At 47.9% G+C, this 18,404-nt stretch overlaps 1 protein-coding gene and 1 long non-coding RNA gene across 5 annotated transcripts in view; both read right to left on the reverse strand.

Moving 5' to 3' along the window:
* The window catches only part of CAMK1D (calcium/calmodulin dependent protein kinase ID), a 469,993-nt gene that overhangs the window by 445,547 nt on the left and 6,042 nt on the right, over nucleotides 1-18,404 (reverse strand). The gene's annotated exons all lie outside the window — the stretch shown is intronic.
* LOC141585454 (uncharacterized) overlaps nucleotides 1-18,404 on the reverse strand; it is a 57,384-nt gene that overhangs the window by 33,374 nt on the left and 5,606 nt on the right. Inside the window, exon 2 of the long non-coding RNA XR_012518962.1 lies at nucleotides 1-18,381. This exon is cut by the window's left edge and continues 33,374 nt beyond it. This is a non-coding gene — a long non-coding RNA (uncharacterized LOC141585454). The remainder of the gene's footprint in view (nucleotides 18,382-18,404) is intronic.

Consider the following 18,404-nt stretch of genomic DNA (forward strand, 5'->3'; position numbering starts at 1 on the left):
GTGCAATCTTGGCTCCTTGCAACCTCTGCCTCCCAGGTTCAAGCGATTCTCCTACCTCAGCCTCCAGAGTAGCTGGGATTACAGATGCCCACCACTATGTCATGCTAATTTTTGTATCTTTAGTAGACATGGGATTTCACCATGTTGAGCAGGCTAGTCTCGAACTCCCGACCTCAGGTGATCAACTCACAACAGCCTCCCAAAGTGCTGAAATTACACGAATGGAGGCACCACACCCAGCCTATTTTTATAATGTCTTTTTTTTTTTTTTTTTTTGAGATAGGGTCCCCAGGCTGCCACCCAGACTGGAGTGCAGTGGCGTGATCATGGCTCACCGCAGCCTCAACTTCCTGGCCTCAGGTGATCTTCCCACCTCAGTCTCCAGAGTAGCTGGGACCTCAGGCAGGCACCACCACACCCAGCTAATCAGGCACGGACATGGTACCAATTTCCGGGAAGAAAAGGACCACATCTCACATTTGCCACTGAAGCCCCAGCTGGGAAAGCAACCAGCCCTAAGCAAGCACTTGGCAAATGTCTGCTAAATGAACACCTGGCGGCCACCCGGGAAGCGGGTCACTTAAGAAGCTTTACCAGAAAAGCGATTCCATTACCAGCTCTTACGATTCATCTCCGTCTACCACTTCTGTTAAAAATTGCTCCCATGGGGGACAGTGGCTTACACCTGTAATCCCAGCATTTTGGGAGGCCAAGGCAGGTGGACTGTTTGAGCCCAGGAGTTCAAGCCTAGCCTGGGAAAAACAGTGAGATCCCGTCTCCACTAAAAACACAAAAAATTAGCCGGGTGTAGTGGCATGTGCCTGTATTCTCAGCTACTTGAGAGGCCGGGATATGAGGATCACCTGAGTCCAGGAAGAAATGCTGCAGTGAGCGTGATCACGCCACTGCACTCAGCCTGGGCGACAGAATGAGACCCTGTCTCAATTAACCAATTAATTACAATAAAAATTACTCCCTTCCCATGAACCACTGAAACACTTCATACCATGCTGACATCACCTACCACCTGCTGCTCTGTGTGGTGGGGACATGGGTCCCTGTCACATTTTCTCTGTTCAGAGGTCAGGGGGCAAAACTGACCAACCAGGGCAAGGAAAACCAATGGCTGGGAGCACCGGCTTTGGCCCCAGACAGGTAGCTTAGTTAGTTTCAAAACCCAATTCTTCCCGACAGAGAGGTCTGTGTGACCTTGACCAAGGTATCTAACCTCTCTGGGCCTCAGTTTCCTAATCTCTAAAACAGTAGTGACGGCTGGGCATGGTGTTCACTCCTGTAATCCCAGCACTTCGGGAGGCAGAGGCGGTTGGATCATCTGAGGTCAGGAGTTTGAGACCAACCTGGCCAACATGGTGAAACCTTGTCTCTACAAAAAGACAAAAAAATTAGCCAGGCATTGTGGTGGTCACCTGTAATCCCAGCTACTTCAGGAGGCTGAGGCAAAAGAATCGCTTGAACCTGGGAATCAGACGTTACAGTGAGCCAGGATCATGCCATTGTACTCCAGCCTGGGCGAAAGAACAGGACTCTGTCTCAAAATATGATAACGATAAAAAAATAAAATGGTGGTGACAACAGTATCTATTTTACCGAATGACTGTGTAGAGGTAGTGTGAAAATTCATGTGAAATACAGCCACGCATCACTTAATGGGTTTGGGTATGTTCTGAAAAACACATCCTTTGTGAGACTTTGTCATGGCACAAACATCACAGTGCATTTACAACCTAGGTATGGCCTACTACACACTAGGCTAGATGACACAGCTACCGTTCCTAGACTGCCAACCTGTACCTCACGTGACGGCACTGGATACCACAGGCAACTGTGGTAACACCACGGTAAGTAATTGTGTATCTAAACATATCAAGTCATGGAAAAGGTACAGAAAAAATACAGTGTAGGCTGGGCATGGTGGCTCACACCTGTAATCCCAGCACTTTGGGAGGCCAAGGTGGGCAGATCACGAGGTCAAGAGATCAAGACCCATCCTGGCCAACATGGTGAAACCGCATCTGTACTAAAAATACAAAAATCAGCTGGGCGTGGTGACAGGTGACTGCAATCCCAGCTACTCGAGAGGCTGAGGCAGGAGAATTGCTTGAACCCAGGAGGCGGAGGTTGCAGTGAGCCGAGATCGCACCACTGCACTCCAGCCAGATGATAGAACCAGACTCTGTCTCAAAACACACACACACACACACACACACACACACACACACACACACACACACACAATGTAAAAGACTTTTTAGGCCAGGTGCAGTAGCTCACGCCTGTAATCTCAGCACTTTTGGAGGCCGAGGCAGGTGGATCACCTGAGGTCAGAGTTCCAGACCAGTGTGGCCAACTTGGTGAAACCCCATCTCTACTAAAAATATAAAAATTAGCTGGGCATAGTGGTGCACGCCTGTAATCCCGGCTACTCGGGAGGCTGAGGCGGAGGTCACAGTGAGCCGAGATCACACCACTGCACTCCAGCCTGGCACCGTAGTGAGACTCCACCTCAAAAAAGAAAAACAAAAAACACAAACACACACATTAGCCTAGATCGACACAGGATTGGGACCATCAGTATCATCGCCTTCCACCTCCACATCTTGGCGTCCCACTGGAAGGTCCTCAGGGGAAGGATCACGCATGGAGCTGCCATCTCCTACGGTAACAATAACAAAAGAGGTGCCTAAGAATCTGGATACCTCCTGGACGACCTGCCTGAGGCTGTTCTACCATTGACTGTTTTTATATAAATGAGTAGAAGGAGTATACTCTAAAGTAACAATAGAAAGCACAGCATAGCAAACACATAAACCAGTAACACAGTCTGTACCTTATAACATGGAATTAGCAAGCATTATGTACTGCACATAACTGTCGGTGCTGGGCTTTAGGCACCTGGCAGTGCCATCGGTGTGTTGACCGCAGCATCACCACAAACGTGAGTAACGCACGACGCCACACATCACAACAGCGACAACAAAGCAATAGGAACGTCTCGGCTCCACTATAATTGTCCTGGGACGCCACTGTCACACATGCAGTCCGTGTATCGCTGACCATGTTTCAGGTGGCAGTTGCCACAGTATCTAACACCTGGTAAATGCTCAGTAAATGTCTGTTATTATGACTTTAAATAATATTAATAATAGAATTAATAATCTTATATTTAATATATTAATAATATAATGCTTATTTTTTTAGATGAAGTCTCACTCTATTGCCCAGACTGGAGTGCAGTGGCATGATCTCAGCTCACTGCAATCTCCTCCTCCTGGGTTCAAGCCATTCCACTGCCTCAGGCTCCTGAGTAGCTGGGATTACAGGCACGCGCCACCATGCTCAGCTAATTTTTGTATTTTTAGTAGAGACAGAGTTTCACCATATTGGCCAAGCTGGTCTTGAACTCCTGACCCCAAGTGATATAACCGCCTCAGCCTCCCAAAATGCTGGAATTACAAGCATGAGCCACCACACCTGACCAACCACGCCTAGCCAATACATAGTTTGAATAATGCTATTTAAATATATTATTAAAATTACATGTTCCTTTATCTTACAGAAGCCAGCGTCCTATCTGGCACACAGCAGCTCGTTATATACTCATTGAGCAATGCTATCTAATCTCTGACTTCTGGAACTTTCTTAGGCAACAGCCTAGCTCGCTGTCCCTGAGCCCCAGTCCCAATGAGGTAACCTTCTACCGCTTCAGAGTCACACTGAACTGGAATTACATGTTTTACTGTCTCCCTAAAGAGTTCCCTCAGGACAAGAACCAAGTTTTGTTTACCAGCACTTCCTGAGTGCCTGGCATGGAGAGGACTCAACCCATCATATCTGATGGTTTTGGTTTTGTTTTGTTTTGTTTTGTTTTGTTTTGTTTTAAAGCTGTGGGATCTGTCTCTCAATTCTCCAAAGTCCTGGCTGGGTGCGGTGGCTCATGCCTATAATTCCAGAACTTTAAGAAGCCAAGGCGGGCTTTACCTCACTTGAAGTCAGGAGTTCAAGACCATCCTGGCCAACATGGTGAAACTTCCTCTCTACTAAAAATAAAAACTTAGCCTGGCATGGTGGCACGCACCTGTAATCCCCGCTACTCAGGAGCCTGAGGCAAGAGAATCACTTGAACCTAGGAGGCAGAGGTTGCAGTGAGCTGAGCTCACGTCACTGCACTCCAGCCTAGGTGACAGTGAAACTCCATCTCAAAAATAAAAAGAGAGAATTCCTATGAAGGGACAGCCACCACTGACAGCGGGAGGAGGGGTCAATGTCCTAAAGAGGCCACCATGACCGTTCCGCCTTTTATGAGTCTAATCACTACCTAGGAGTCTAATCAGCCAAGGCAGGGCCACCACATAAAGCAGGCAGAGCCCCTCCCTCACCTAAGCCACCTGCACAACAGAGGTGGCAGCAAGATCAGTGCCCCCAACAGGAAGACAAATCCCATTCTTCTTCCCATGAGCTTCCACACAGACCATCAGAATCACCACGATCAGGCTGAACATGGCAGCTCACTCCTGTAATCCCAGCACTTTGGGAGGCCAAGGCAGGAGGACAGCTTGAAGCCAGGAGTTCCAGGCCAACCTGGACAACAGAGAACCCATCCCTACAAAAAATAATAATAATTTAAAAACAGTAGCCAGGCAAGGTGGCGTACACCTATAGTCCCAGCTACTAGAGAGGCTGAGGCGGGAGGATAGCTTGATCACCTAGGAAGTCCAGGCTGCAATGAGCTACCACCACACCACTGGGCTCCAGCCTAGGTGACACAGCAAGACCTAGTCTCAAAAAAAAAAAAAAAGAATTACAGAGCTCACAGAGACAGAACATACCAGTCTCTCGGCATTTCTCACAGTGAGCCTTCCAAACTGTTCACTGAATGAACAAACGAACAGACGGATGAATGAATGCTATGACTCTGGCTGACTTTACCCACCTCTGACCTCCTCTTTGGCACAATCAACATGACTGCCACCCTTTAATTCTAGTCCAACCCTTTTTGATTTCAAGTTCTCTCTCCCATCTCCTTCTCCAGGCTCACTCTTACAAAAGATAAATTCCTTCACAATGATGTATACATTGCTAGGAGTGCCTAATATTTTATACTTCAGAAAATGCTGTGGGCCAAAAGAACGCATGGTATTCCTGAAGGCATCACAGAGAGGGCTTTCCACGGAAGTTAACACATGATGGAGTGTAACACCTATCTGCCTAAAAAATCAATGCCCTTTCATTTAGCACCTGTAATCTGTGACATGTGTTATAAACCCTTTTTTTTTTTTTTTTTTTAAGCAGCGTCTTACTCTGCCACTCAGGCTGGAATGCAGTGGCATGATTTGGGCCTCCCAAAGTGCTAAGATTACAGGCATGAGCCACTGTGCCCAACCTGTAATCATTATTATTCTTGTTATTGCAACAAAATCTCACAACAAGCTAGATCCGCCCACCTCGGCCTCCTAAAGCGCTGCGATTACAGGCGTGACCCACTGCGCCTGGCCAAACTTTTTTTAATAGGACCTTGCTGTTTCACCCAGGCTAAAATAGACTTGTGCCATCACGGCTCACTATAGCCTGGAACTGTGCCATCTCCGAGGAGCCTGAAACTCCTGGGCTCAAGTGATCCTCCTGCTTCAGCCTCCCAAGCAGCTGGGAGTACAGGCATGAACCACTGGGCCTGGCCAACAACCTTTTCTATTTTATTATTTTATTTATTTTATTTTACTTTCTTATTTTCTTATTTTGAGACTTGAGTCTTGCTCTGTCACCCAGCCTGCAGTGCAGTGGTGCCATCTCAGCTCACTACAACCTCCAACTCCCAGGCTCAAGCAATTCTCCTGCCTCAGCCTCTGAGTAGCTGGGATTACAGGCAGCTGTGACCACGCCTAGCTAATTTTTGTATTTTCAGTAGAGACAGGGTTTCACCATGTTGGCCAGGCTGGTCTCGAACTCCTGACCTCCAGTGATCTGCTTGCCCTGGTTTCCCAGGTAGCTAGGATTACAGGCATGAGCCACCACACCCAGACACAAACATGTATTAAACACAAAGGTATCCCACCCGAACGAGGCACTGTCTGTGTGTGAGGCCGGCTCTGCTGGGGCCTGGGAACGCCTCTACGTAGCCACAGCACAGGATAATCCTAAGTCAGGTCTTTGCAGAGACCCTGTGGGGATCGGAGGCGCCTGTTCTCTGCTCTCTGCTCCCTGAATTCGTTCCCTGTCACCTACTTAGGGACACACGGCCTGGATCCCCCACAGGCAGGGGGAAGGCAAGCAGAGGAGCAGGGGCACCAACTGCCCACAGCTCCTACTTCCTCAGGAGCCAGACACATCCTCGAGAGCTCCTCTTACATCCACAAAGCGAGTGACAAAGGCAGAGAGACACAATGGCTGAGGCCACCCAACCTCCAGCACCGACTGTGTCTTCTCTGGTAACCAGCCCTCCGCTGGTGCTCTGTCATGATGCCCCCTAACGACCACAGTGCACATCCTCATCTATAACTCAACAGGAAGATGATCTGGCCAAGGCCCAAGGGCTGGAGGTGGCGGAGATTGACTGTGGGACCCGGCAGTTCACACCATCTCAATGCACCTGTTTCACAGCCCGCAAAATGAGAGAGCTAGTCTAGCTGATCCTCTAAGTTACAAAGACCTCACTTCTTTTTTTTTTTTCTTTTTTTTTTTTTTTTTTTTTTTTTTTTGAGACAGAGACTTGCTCTGTCACCCAAGCTGGAGCAATCTCGGCTCACTGCAACCTCCACCTCCTGGGTTCAAGCAATTCTCCTGCCTCAGCCTCCCAAGTAGCTGGGATTCCAGGCACCCACCACCACGCCCCACTAATTTTTTGTATTTTTTAGTAGAGACGAAGTTTTACCATGTTGGCCAGGCTGGTCTCGAACTCCTAACCTCAAGTGATCCACCCGCCTCAACCTCCCAAATTCTGGGATTACAATCGTGAGTCACCACGCCCAGCCCCAAAGACCTCGCCTTCTAAGCCAAGGAGTCCCCAGCCCCCAGATGAACCAGTACCAGTCTGTGGCCTGTTAGGAACTGGGCCGCAGAACAGGAGGTGAACAGCTGGCAACCAAGCAAAGCTTCATGTGTAGATGCCCCCATCACCCGCACTACTGCCTGAGCTCCGCCTCCTGTCCAATCAGCAGTGGCATTAGATTCCCATCAGAACACAAGCCCTACTGTGAACTGTGCATGCGGGAGATCTGGGTGGCCCGCTCCTTGTGAGAATCTAATGCCTGATGATCCATCACTGTCTATCACCACCCCCAGGAGGGACCGTCCAGTTACTGGAAAACAAGCTCAGGGCTCCCACTGACTCCACATTACGTCGAGTTGTAGAATTGTTTCATTAGATATTACAATGTAATAATACTAGAAATAAAGTGCACAGCAAACACAATGCGCTTGAATCATGCCGAAATCACCCCCCACCCCCTGGTCCATGTAAAAACTGTCTTCCTCGAAACTGGTCCCTGGTCCCTGAGAGCCGCTGTTCTAACCTGAAGAGCTTCCAAAGACTGCGTTCTGAAGAGGGGCTGGCTTCAAGGTTTGGGGCGTCTGCAGCTTAGCGGAAGGCAGGACTGTGCGTGCAGCAGTATTTTATGTCACGAAGCAACTGCGAAGCTGGCTTCCTGTGTCTTACCCTAAGCAGGGAGTGTCAGCCACACTTGGATATGAATATTTTTTATCTTCTTTTTCTCACAAATATAATTAGCTCACTGGAAGTACGTGAAGTCGGGTCTCAACTTGGCGGCAGGAACCATCCCACTGCTGATTCTGGGGATGTGTTTACAAGTGGTCATGAGGATAGATGGTGACCATGAGAAGAAGCCAAGCAATGCCATCACCACCACCATCACTGCCAAGCTCACAAAGACTATAGCTTACAGGGGTCAAAGCCACCCCTATATCCACAGCCAATTCTCAACAGGTGCAGAGCAATTCAGGCACACACCTGCTAATACACTGAAATACCTCGAGTTAGTACAGAACCACAGCCCAACCACCGCAGGTCCAACCCCACCACTAGTCTCTGGGGTTTCTCCCAAGATCTCCCCCAAGCGCCCTGGAAGGACTCAATGCCCAGGATCCATCCAGCCAACGACTAACTCTTTTTTATTCTTTTTTAAGACAGAGTCTCGCTCTGTTACCCAGGCTGGAGTACAGTCACGCAATCTCAGCTCACTGCAACCCCGGCCTCCTGGGTTCAAGAAATTCTCCCACCTCAGACTCCTGAGTAGCTGGGATTACAGGCATGCGCTACCAGGCCTGGCTAATTTTTTTGTATTTTTAGTAGAGATAGGGTTGCACTATGCTGGCCAGGCTGGTCTCAAACTCCTGGCCTCAAGTGATCCGCCCACTTCGGCCTCCCAAAGGGTTGAGATTACAGGCGTGAGCCACCGTGCCTGGCCTAACAGCTGATTCTTACTGTCTTCTTTACGTGTTTCTATATTTTTCAAATTCTCTACAAGGATAACATGTTGCTGTTCTAATTTTCTTTCAAATTTTTCTTAAGGCACGAATAGCTTAAAAACCAAAAATGAAAACAATGTAACAACACTCAAATAGAGCCAGAGAAAACAGACTATGAAACTTTGGGGTTTGTGTTGATAACTTTCAGATTCAAGGTCAACGTCTGAGCCAACTTCCACAGGAGGCCTGCCCAAAAGATAGCTAGGTTTCAAGAGGTGAATGTGACACTAACGGTGAGAAAAAGGAAATTTTTTTTTTTTCTTTTCTTTGAGACAGAGGCTCGCTCTGTTGCCCAGAGTGGAGTGCAGTGGCACAATCTCGACTCACTGCAACCTCCGGCTCCTGGGTTCCGGCAATTCTCCCACCTCAGCCTCCCAAATAGCTGGGACTACAAGCATGCACCACCACACCCGGCTAATTTTTTGTATTTTTAGCAGAGACAGGGGTTCACCATGTTGGCCAGGCTGGTCTCGAACTCCTGACTTCAAGTGATCTGCCCACCTCAGCCCCCCAAAGTGCTAGAATTACAGGCATGAGACACTACGCTTGGCTGTGAAGGAAGCATTTTTAAAGCTATAATCTTCGTAACATCATAATTCCTCCCGTGTCTATTAACGTTAGGCCTTTATTATAATATACGCCAAGCATCACACATTCCTTATCTCATTTGGGACTTATAAAAAGTCTAGAAGGTAAGCAAGTCATTAACCTCATTTGACACACAAGGTCATCAAGACTCGGAGAGGATAGGCCAGGTGCAGTGGCTCATGCCTGTAATCCCAGCACTTTGGGAAGCTGAGATGAATCAATGACTTGAGGTCAGGAGTTCAATAATAGCCCGGCCAACATAGTGAAACCCCATCTCTACTGAAAATACAAAATCAACCAGGTGTGGTGGCCTATGCCTGTAATCCCAGCTACTCAGGTGGCTGAAGCAGGAGAGTCGCTTAAACCTGGGAGGCAGAGGGTGCAGTGAGTCATGATAGCGCCACTGCACTCCAGACTGGGTGACAGAGCAAGACTCAATATAAAAAATAATAATAATAATAATTTAAAAAGACTTATCGAGGATAAAACCAAGATTCCATGTTTTTCGTTTTGAGACATTGTTCTTGTTGCCCAGGCTGGAGTGCAATGGCATGATCTCAGCTCACGCCAACCTCCGCCTCGCAGATGCAAGTGATTCTCCTGCTTTAGCCTCTCGAGTAGCTGGGATCACAGGCGTGTGCCACCACACCCGGCTAAATTTTTGTATTTTCAGTAGAGATGGGGCATAACCATGTTGGCCAGGCTGGTCTCGAACTCCTGACCTCAGACGATCCAAACGCCTCGGCCTCCCAAAGTGCTGGAATTACAGGCATAAGCCACCATGCCCGGCCGATTCCACAGTTCTTAAATGGCAGAGCTGGGACTCAAGCCCAGACATCCTGACCTCCACTTCCTTCAGTGGGATGCCATAGCCATCTCCCAGCAACTCCTAAGAGCCTACCTAAGTTGGGAATTTTGCAAGTAGTTGTTAAATCATAGGGAGCTTCGAATCCTACCAGATGTGAGTATTTACACCACGGAAATCAGCAAATGCTACAAATCAGAATTTTCCTCCCACCAAGAGCAGCTTATTAGCACACAGCTGACTCCAATGGCTCCTTCCCATACCATAACACATGCAGGCACAGAGCGTGAAGTTTGGCTTTCTTTAAAATATCAGTCAGACTTCTCTATCCATTGACTCCACTAACTAGCTTGTTAGCAGCCAGATAAAAAGAGAATGATGGCCAGGCATGGTGGCTCACACCTGTAATACGAGCACTTTGGGAGGCTGAGGTGGGCAGATCACCTGAGGTCGGGAGTTCAAGACCAGCCTGACCAACATGGTGAAACCCCATTTCTACTAAAAACGCAAAAAAATTAGCCAGGTGTGGTGACGCATGCCTGTAATCCCAGCTACTCGGGAGGCTGAGGCAAGAGAATCACTTGAACCCAGAAGACGGAGGTTGCAATGAGCCAAGATGGTGCCACTGCACTCCAGCCTGGGCAACAGAGAGAGACTCCATCTCAAAAAAAAAAGAGAATGAGCATCAGAGTCAGGAGACTTCTAACCTTCCACATGCTCCTTAGCAACCTCTTCACCTGAGTCATTTTAACCCTCTGACCCTCCATGTCCTTATCTGTTAAATGAGGTCAGTAACTGCTGCTCACTCACTAAGAGTCAGAAGGAATCATGGATGCCAAACCCACATTGCAAACTGAAAAACATCAAGCAGCTGTGGAAAACAGTATGGCAGTTCCTCAAAAAATGAAATCTAGAATGACCATCCAATCCAGCAATTCCACCTCTGGCTATACACCCAAAAGAACTGGAGGCAGGTACTCAGACAGCTGCACACCATGTTCACAGCAGCACAATTCACAACAGCCAAGAGGTGGAAGCAACCTGTGTCCATTAACACACAAATGAATAAACAAAAATTAGCCAGGTGTGGTGACACACACCGTGATCCCAGCTACTGGGGAGGCTGAGGCAGGGGAATCACTTGAACCCGGTAGGTGGAGGCTCCAGTGAGCCGAGATCGTGCCACTGTACTCCAGCCTGGGCAACAAAGCAAAACTGTCTCAAGGAAAAATACTTAGGGAAAAAAATGTGTCTGTACTGAACATATACAGCCTTTCTGTCAGTATTCGCCAAAGAATACAGTGTAACAACTATGTACATAACATTTACATTATATTGGGTATTACAAGTAATCTAGAGATGATTTAAAGTACATGAGAGAGGAAGCCCAGGAGGGCAGATCACCAGAGGTCAGGGGTTCGAGACCAGCCTGGCCAAGGTGGTGAAACCCCATCTGTACTAAACATATAAAAATTGGCCAGGCATGGTGGTGGGCACCTGTAATCCCAGCTACTTGGGAGGCCGAGGCAGGAGAATCACTTAAACCTAGGAGCCAGAAGTTGCAGTGAGTCAATATCGCACCACTGCACTCCAGCCTGGCAACAGAGTGAGCCTCCTTCTCATTAAAAAAAAAAAAAAAATAGTCAAATATGAAGCCTTGTTATTATATCAAATACTATATCCATTTGTCAAAGAAGTTGAAAGGGCTACAGAAAGCCAACACTGTCCATCACGACTAGGGACCCAAACTCCGTTTTTACTGACCATGCTAACACACACCAAAAAATCCAAGGAGCATAATTCTTGTATGTTATTGCCAAATGCTGGCTGTCCCCAATTCACATGCAAAGTACATTCCAAGACGCCACTGAAAGCTTGTGGTTATTGCTGTTGTTGCTGTCTGAGGCACATGTTCTTACAGAAGTGGAATTTTTCATGGTGACCTGGATCCTATTCCGACCTAAAGACGCCCTGGTGTCCACGGCAGAGCTGTTACAGTCTCTGAACTCCTGCCCTGGCCCTGGAGGAAGAAGGAAAGATGGGAGAGGCAGCAACACAGCAGCTTCCCTTTCCAGAGCCCAGGACATTTTAGGGCCCAATCTTGCAACAGTTGATGTAGGTTGGTTTGAGGGTCCTTTTCCCGGAGCCCCAGTCCATCATTCCCACCCGCCTCACTCAGCCCTCAACTCCTCTCTTTGCCACCGATATGAGCCTCCCAGGAATGAAAGTACTTCTTCTCCCTTCTGCCTCCCATTCAAATGCTAATTAAGTCTTGAGAAAAAGTTCTTTCCTTCAAATCACTTACATCGTAAATGACTGGCAGCCTCTCAACCTATTTCGAGGTATTTATATCTTGTTAAGTTTTAAGGCAAATTTGAAGCAGTCTTTTTTCAAGGTCAAGGAAGTATCAGCCCATGAATGGGAGGACACTTGGGGGCAGGGGCACTGGCCTGCCACCCGCTCCATGATACCTCCTGGCTTTGTATGACTTCTCTTTCCCCATCCACACATTTTCCAAAGCTGCACAGGTTTAGGGTTTTTCTTTTGCACAACACTTTGGGCCGCGTATGAGGGGACAGGGCTGTGCGGGGGAGGCAGGCGGGACTGTCACTCCAACATCAGAAACTGTCTGAGGTTTTATTTAATACGATACCTTTAGGATTCCATTTACGGCACCAAATCCAGTCTATTGTAAAACCAATTTCAGTGATCTGTGTTGTGGTCATGAAAGACAGAGAAAGGTCCTCTCAACAACTAGAAATATTGACTACTTTCAGTTGGAGGAGCTTTTTCTTCCTCTGCTCAGCCTGTGATAGAAGCACCAATAAATCATGACCCTGGATGTTGTGTGACTGCCAAAGGAACTGAAATGGACAGGTCAAGAGAAGGAATCATGCCCGATTTGGAAATTCACTCCCTACGTATTATGCTAACATCCTGTGACCTGGGACAATGAAAGCTTTTGAGATCTTCTCCCACCTCCCATGCAAAAATCCCCCGGAAGGATATTTTAAATAAATACATGTTCTTACGTGGTATATACATATGCATGCTGCCATTTTTAAATACTCTAGCATTAAAATAAATTCAGTACCTATAGGTTTTAAACTACGAAACGCCACGATGGTTAGACACTGTAAGGAAGTTACTTGAGTCTTCAAATCAACACGAGTTTCAGTAAGAAACAAAGCAGAAAGCCTGAAGCAGTTTCCCGAGAAGAAAAGCCCGTTGAAGCAAAGAGAAGCCACAGTCTGCCTGCAGACCGCACAGTGAGAGGGGACTCTTGCCCAGGCTGATGGAGAGGGGGACAGATGTTTTAAAACCAGCTAAGGGTGCAGGGAGAGGTGCAGAGAAAAAAATGTGGAGGAGCCACCCAGAGGGAGGGCTGAGCCTGGGACACACAGCTAACTAGGTCACTCCAGCGCTGAAGCTGGGCCAGAGGACGTTTCAGGCAGAATCTTTTGCTTAATGCTAGCATTACATGAACTAATCACCCCTGTTGGGAGCAAATGTTGAATGGCTCAGCGTGCCTTCCAAATCTGTGCAAATGGCCTCTGAAGAGCAGGGACAAATGGGAGAGAGCGGGCATTTACTGTGCACACACCCACGTGACGGGCGCTGCTCTCAGCGGTTCGCACGCACCCTCGTTTCATCTTCACCGCAAGCCTCACATTAGGTCCGAGTGTTATCCTGTTTTACAGTTGAGGACGTGAGGTTGAGAATGGTAAAATAATTGGCCCAAAGCCGTACAGCTAGGAAGCTGTGGACCCAGGATTTCCACCCATATCTGTGTAACCTCCAAGTCTATGTTCTTAGCTACTCACTGTACCGGGAAGAACAGCTGTGGGCTGCTCTTCCCTGGCTGACTGAAGAACTGTTTATGGTTTCTTAAATCAGTTTCGGGGAAGGTTAAATATGCGCCACCATGCCTATTTGCAACAAGAGCTTCGAAAAATCCATTTCCAACAGATACTGACACGTTCTTCCCCACCAGAACTGGCCCCAAATGTCCAAGGGAAGTCAATCTTGGCTGCCGGAGGCAACAGCTTGATGACAGTTACCATATATTCAATCCCAGTTATGTGCCAGGTACCTCACACACGTCACTGAATCCTTACAACAATCCTACGAGGCAGCAACTCCTGTCTCCCTCTTAAACTCAGAGAGACTAAGGAATCTATCCAGAGGCATTCAGCTATGAATGCCTGTTTCAGAACGATCTTTCAATCATGTTACATTGCCTCCCCTACCCGGCCTCAGCAAATACACCCTATGAAAGGCTTACCCTCAAGGTTCAGTGTTAACCAGGAGACAGAATCCCCCTTTTCTTTCTTTTTTTTTTTTTTTTTTTTTTTTGAGACAGTCTCACTCTGTCGCCCAGGCTGGAGTGCAGTGGTACAATCTCAGCTCACTGCAACCTCCACCTCCCGGGTTGAAGTGTTTCTTGTGTCTCAGCCTCCCGAGTAGCTGGGATTAGAGGCATGCACCACATGCCAGCCAATTTTTGAGTTTTTAGTGGAGACAGAGTTTTACCATATTGGCCAGGCTGGTTTTGAACTCCTGAACTCAGGTGATCTACCTGCCTCAGCTTCCCAAAGTGCTTGAATTACAGGCATGAGTCACTGCACCTGGTCCCCCACTTTTTTCTCTTTCTTTCTGGGGACATGGTCTCTGTTACCCAGGCTGGAGTGAACTGGTACCATCGCAGCTCACTGCAGCCTCAACCTCCCAGCCTCAAGTGATCCTCCTGCTTTGGCCTCCCAAAGCGCTGGGATTACAGGTATGAGCCAGCACTACAGGCTGGAAACTCTCCATTTCTAAGTCCTGCTGAAAGATTTGGACAAACCACACAAGACAGGGAGAACAGATAGCTGAAGGTATAAACTTGACCTATGGCATGTATTTGGAAGTTACTTTTGATCTAACTGGAGCCTGAATGATCAATACACTGCATAGTAAGTGGGGGGAAAAAAGAAAAGAAAAGAAAAGAAAATCAAGTGAAATCTAATTTAAAAAAAAAAAAAACTAGCCCAAAGAAAAAGAGATCTCCCTCACCACAGAAGGTCAAAGGGGCATAGCGAACATGAACCGAGATCAGGCTGGAATCTTTCCCAAAGCCTCTGTGTCCTCCTGGACTAAATAAGCATGGAACTGGCCATTTTGCATCAGGGAAAAACCTTGGATCCACTGACTCAGGCACCAGGCTTCACGGTGGCCACCTGTAAGTAGATCATTAATTAAAGAAACATAATGGCCGAGCACAGTGGCTCCTGCCTATAATTCCAGCACTTTGTGAGGCTGAGGGGAGCGGATCACTTGGCATGAGGCGTTTAAGACCAGTCTGGGCAAGATGGTGAAACATCATCTCTACCAACATTACAAAAATTAGCCTGGCATGGTGGCATGTGCCTAAAATCCCACCTACTTGGGAGGCTGAGGCAGGAGAATCGCCTGAACCCAGGAGGTGGAGGTTGCAGTGAGCCGAGATCGCACCACCGCACTCCAGGCTGGGTGACAGAGTGAGACTCTGTCTCAAAAAAAAAAAAAGAAAGAAAGAAAGAAAGAAACATATCCCCGGTGGGCAAGTTTGACCAGTAATGTGACAAATCTCCGCTGGACCAATGCCTAAGCCCTTCCAGAGGAGAGAGGAGGAGAGGCAGGAGGACAGAGATTGAAGGGGATTTAAGGAGATTTATTTGGGGAAAGGAAAGATTAAAGCGATTTACAGAGACCCAGCCAAAGAAAACCTCAACAAGTTAACCCCCGAAATCCTCCCGAGAGCACACAAATGTCCACCTGGCATCAGCCAAAACTAATTATTGTCCATTCAGTTGCCAAACTTGAACCAGAAATATGTACTTGAGACACAGTCATCATTAGCTTCTCTGGAAACAAGCTCCAACCAGAACTCCCATTTCCCAAATCTCACTTTACTAATCAATAAGGACACTGAAGTTTGTTCTCTTTATTTTATTTATTTATATATATATATATATATATATATATATATATATATATTTATATTTTTAGAGCCAGAATCTCACTCTGTCACCCAGTCTGGAGTGCAATGGCGTGATCTCAGCCAACTGCAATCTCCACCTCCGGGGTTCAAGCAATTCTCCTGCCTCAGCCTCCTGGGTAGCTGGGACTGCAGGGGCACGGCACCATGCCTGGCTAATTTTTTGCATTTTTAGTAGAGACGGGGTTTCACCATGTTGGACAGGCTGGTCTCAAACTCCTGACTTCAAATGATGGGCCCACCTCAGCCTCCCAAAATGCTGGCTTTACAGAACAGGCATGGTGGCTCATCATGCCTGTAATCCCAGAACTTAGGAAGGCTGAGGCAGGCGGATCGCTTGACCTCAGGAGTTCGAGACCAGCCTGGGCAGCACAATGTGACCCCCATCTCTACAAAAAATAAACAAAATTAGGCATGGTGGTGTGGGCCTGGTCACAGCTACTCAGGAGCTTGAGGTGGGCGGATTCAAATTCAAGGTGGCGGTAAGTTACGATGACACCACTTCATGACAGCCTGGGCGACAGAGAGACCTGATTGTACATATATATGATATATATGTACATAAAACATCCGGTCAAAGAAAAGGAGTAGTCAGAGTTCTTGTGTTTATTGTATTTCCCACCGAAAACGTTTGGGCTTTAAATTGCCAAATCAAGTTGGACAGTTAGAGGTTAAAGGCCCACCTGTCAAAGTGATCCAGCTCTTTCTATTGATAATTCTAAAGGCACAAAACAGCACTTTCACACCATTAAACAGCTTTCTGATGCTAACATTTCCAGCCTATCATAGGCATTTCCCACTGTGACTGAAGAACAGGTACCTCAAAGTCCCTCCCAGAATTTCACCTTCAAATTCAGAAATCCCTCCCCAGGGGAGCCCAGAAGCCCAAGGCTGCGTAAGCTGTTTCCAGAGCCTCCCAGCACATGGGCAGCCCCAAGGTACAGACAGAGCAGGTGCTCTGAAAGCTCTCGGGGAAATTGAACAAAACCACCAAATGAACCTTCTTCCAACCCCAGGTCCTTGGAGAATCTCACACCCCACATCCAGTCCACCAGCAATTCCTGCCAGCTCCACCTTTAAAACACATCCAGAATCTGGCAGGGCGCAGTGGCTCACACCTGTAATCCCAGCACTTTGGGAGGCAGAGGCAGGCAGATCATGAGGTAAGGAGATCGAGACCATCCTGGCCAACATGGTGAAACCCCGCCTCTACTAAAAGCACAAAAATTAGCTGGGCGTGGGGGGACATGCCTGTAATTCCAGCTACTTGGGAGGCTGAGGCAGGAGAATCACTTGAACCCGGGAGGCGGAGACTGCAGTGAACTAAGATTGTGCCACTGAACTCCAGCCTGGGTGACAGAGCAAGACTCCATCTCAAAAATAAAAGGAAAAAAACACACACATCCAGAATCCAACCACTTCTCATCACCTCCATGGCTGCTTCCCAATTCTAAACACCATTACCCCTCAACTGGGTCACTGCAGGAGCCTAACTCATCTCCGCATTACTGCCCCTGAACCCCAACCATCTGCTGCCAGCACAGCCACCCCAGGATCATGAAAAGCACAAGTCAGACCAAGTGACTTCTGTGCTCAAAACTCTCCAAGGCAGCAAAAGGCAGAGTCTTCACTGCAGCCTAAGAGGCCCTTGTCAACCTGCCTTCGCCCTCCCGGCATCTGCCTCTCACCTTAGCCCCCCTTATCCTCCCTCCCCCTTGACTGCATGGCCTCCAGGAAGCTACTGGACCTCAAAAATGCCAGGCATGGCCGGTTACAGTGGCTCACACCTATAATCCCAGCATTTTGGGAGGCTAAGGTGGGAGGATTGCTTGAGATCAGGAGTTCGAGACCAGCCTGGGCAGCAAAGCAAGATCCCATCTCTACAAAAAGAAAAAATACCAGCCAGGTGTGGTGATACGTGCCTCAAATACCAGCTACTCAGGAGGCTGAGGCAGGAGGACTGCTGTAACCCAGGAAGTCAAGGCTGCAGTGACCTAAGATTGTGCCACTGCACTCTGGCCTGATGACAGATCGAGACCCTGTTTCAAAAAAAAAAAAAAAAAATTCCAAGCAGGCTCCCGCATCAGGCACTTGCCCTTGCGGCCGCCTTTGACGAGAAGAGTCTCCATTCAGACAGCCCTTCCAGCTATGCATTCCAGCGTCACCTCAAGCTGCCATCGCCCCACCCCACACATCCCCTTTCGCTCTCGGTTCCTGCCTAACCTGCAGCTTCTAATGTGCTGTTCCTTTCCCTTCTTTGTCCCTTGTGATTTCTGTGGCTCTGGGAGAGCAGGCATTCTCATCTGTTCACTATCGTCTCCTCGGTGCCTAGAATATAGCAGGTGTTCAAATGATATTTTTAAACGTATGAGAGGCTGAATTTACACCACGCCTCAAAACAGGAGGACTGGGAAATCCAAACGTCTAAGGAAAACTGCAGCGGGGATACCCTCGAGGAGAAGTCTACGGCCTTCCCATCCCTCCTTTTCTCTC

Source organism: Saimiri boliviensis, chromosome 8, assembly GCF_048565385.1.
Source record: "Saimiri boliviensis isolate mSaiBol1 chromosome 8, mSaiBol1.pri, whole genome shotgun sequence".
Lineage (NCBI taxonomy): Eukaryota > Metazoa > Chordata > Mammalia > Primates > Cebidae > Saimiri > Saimiri boliviensis.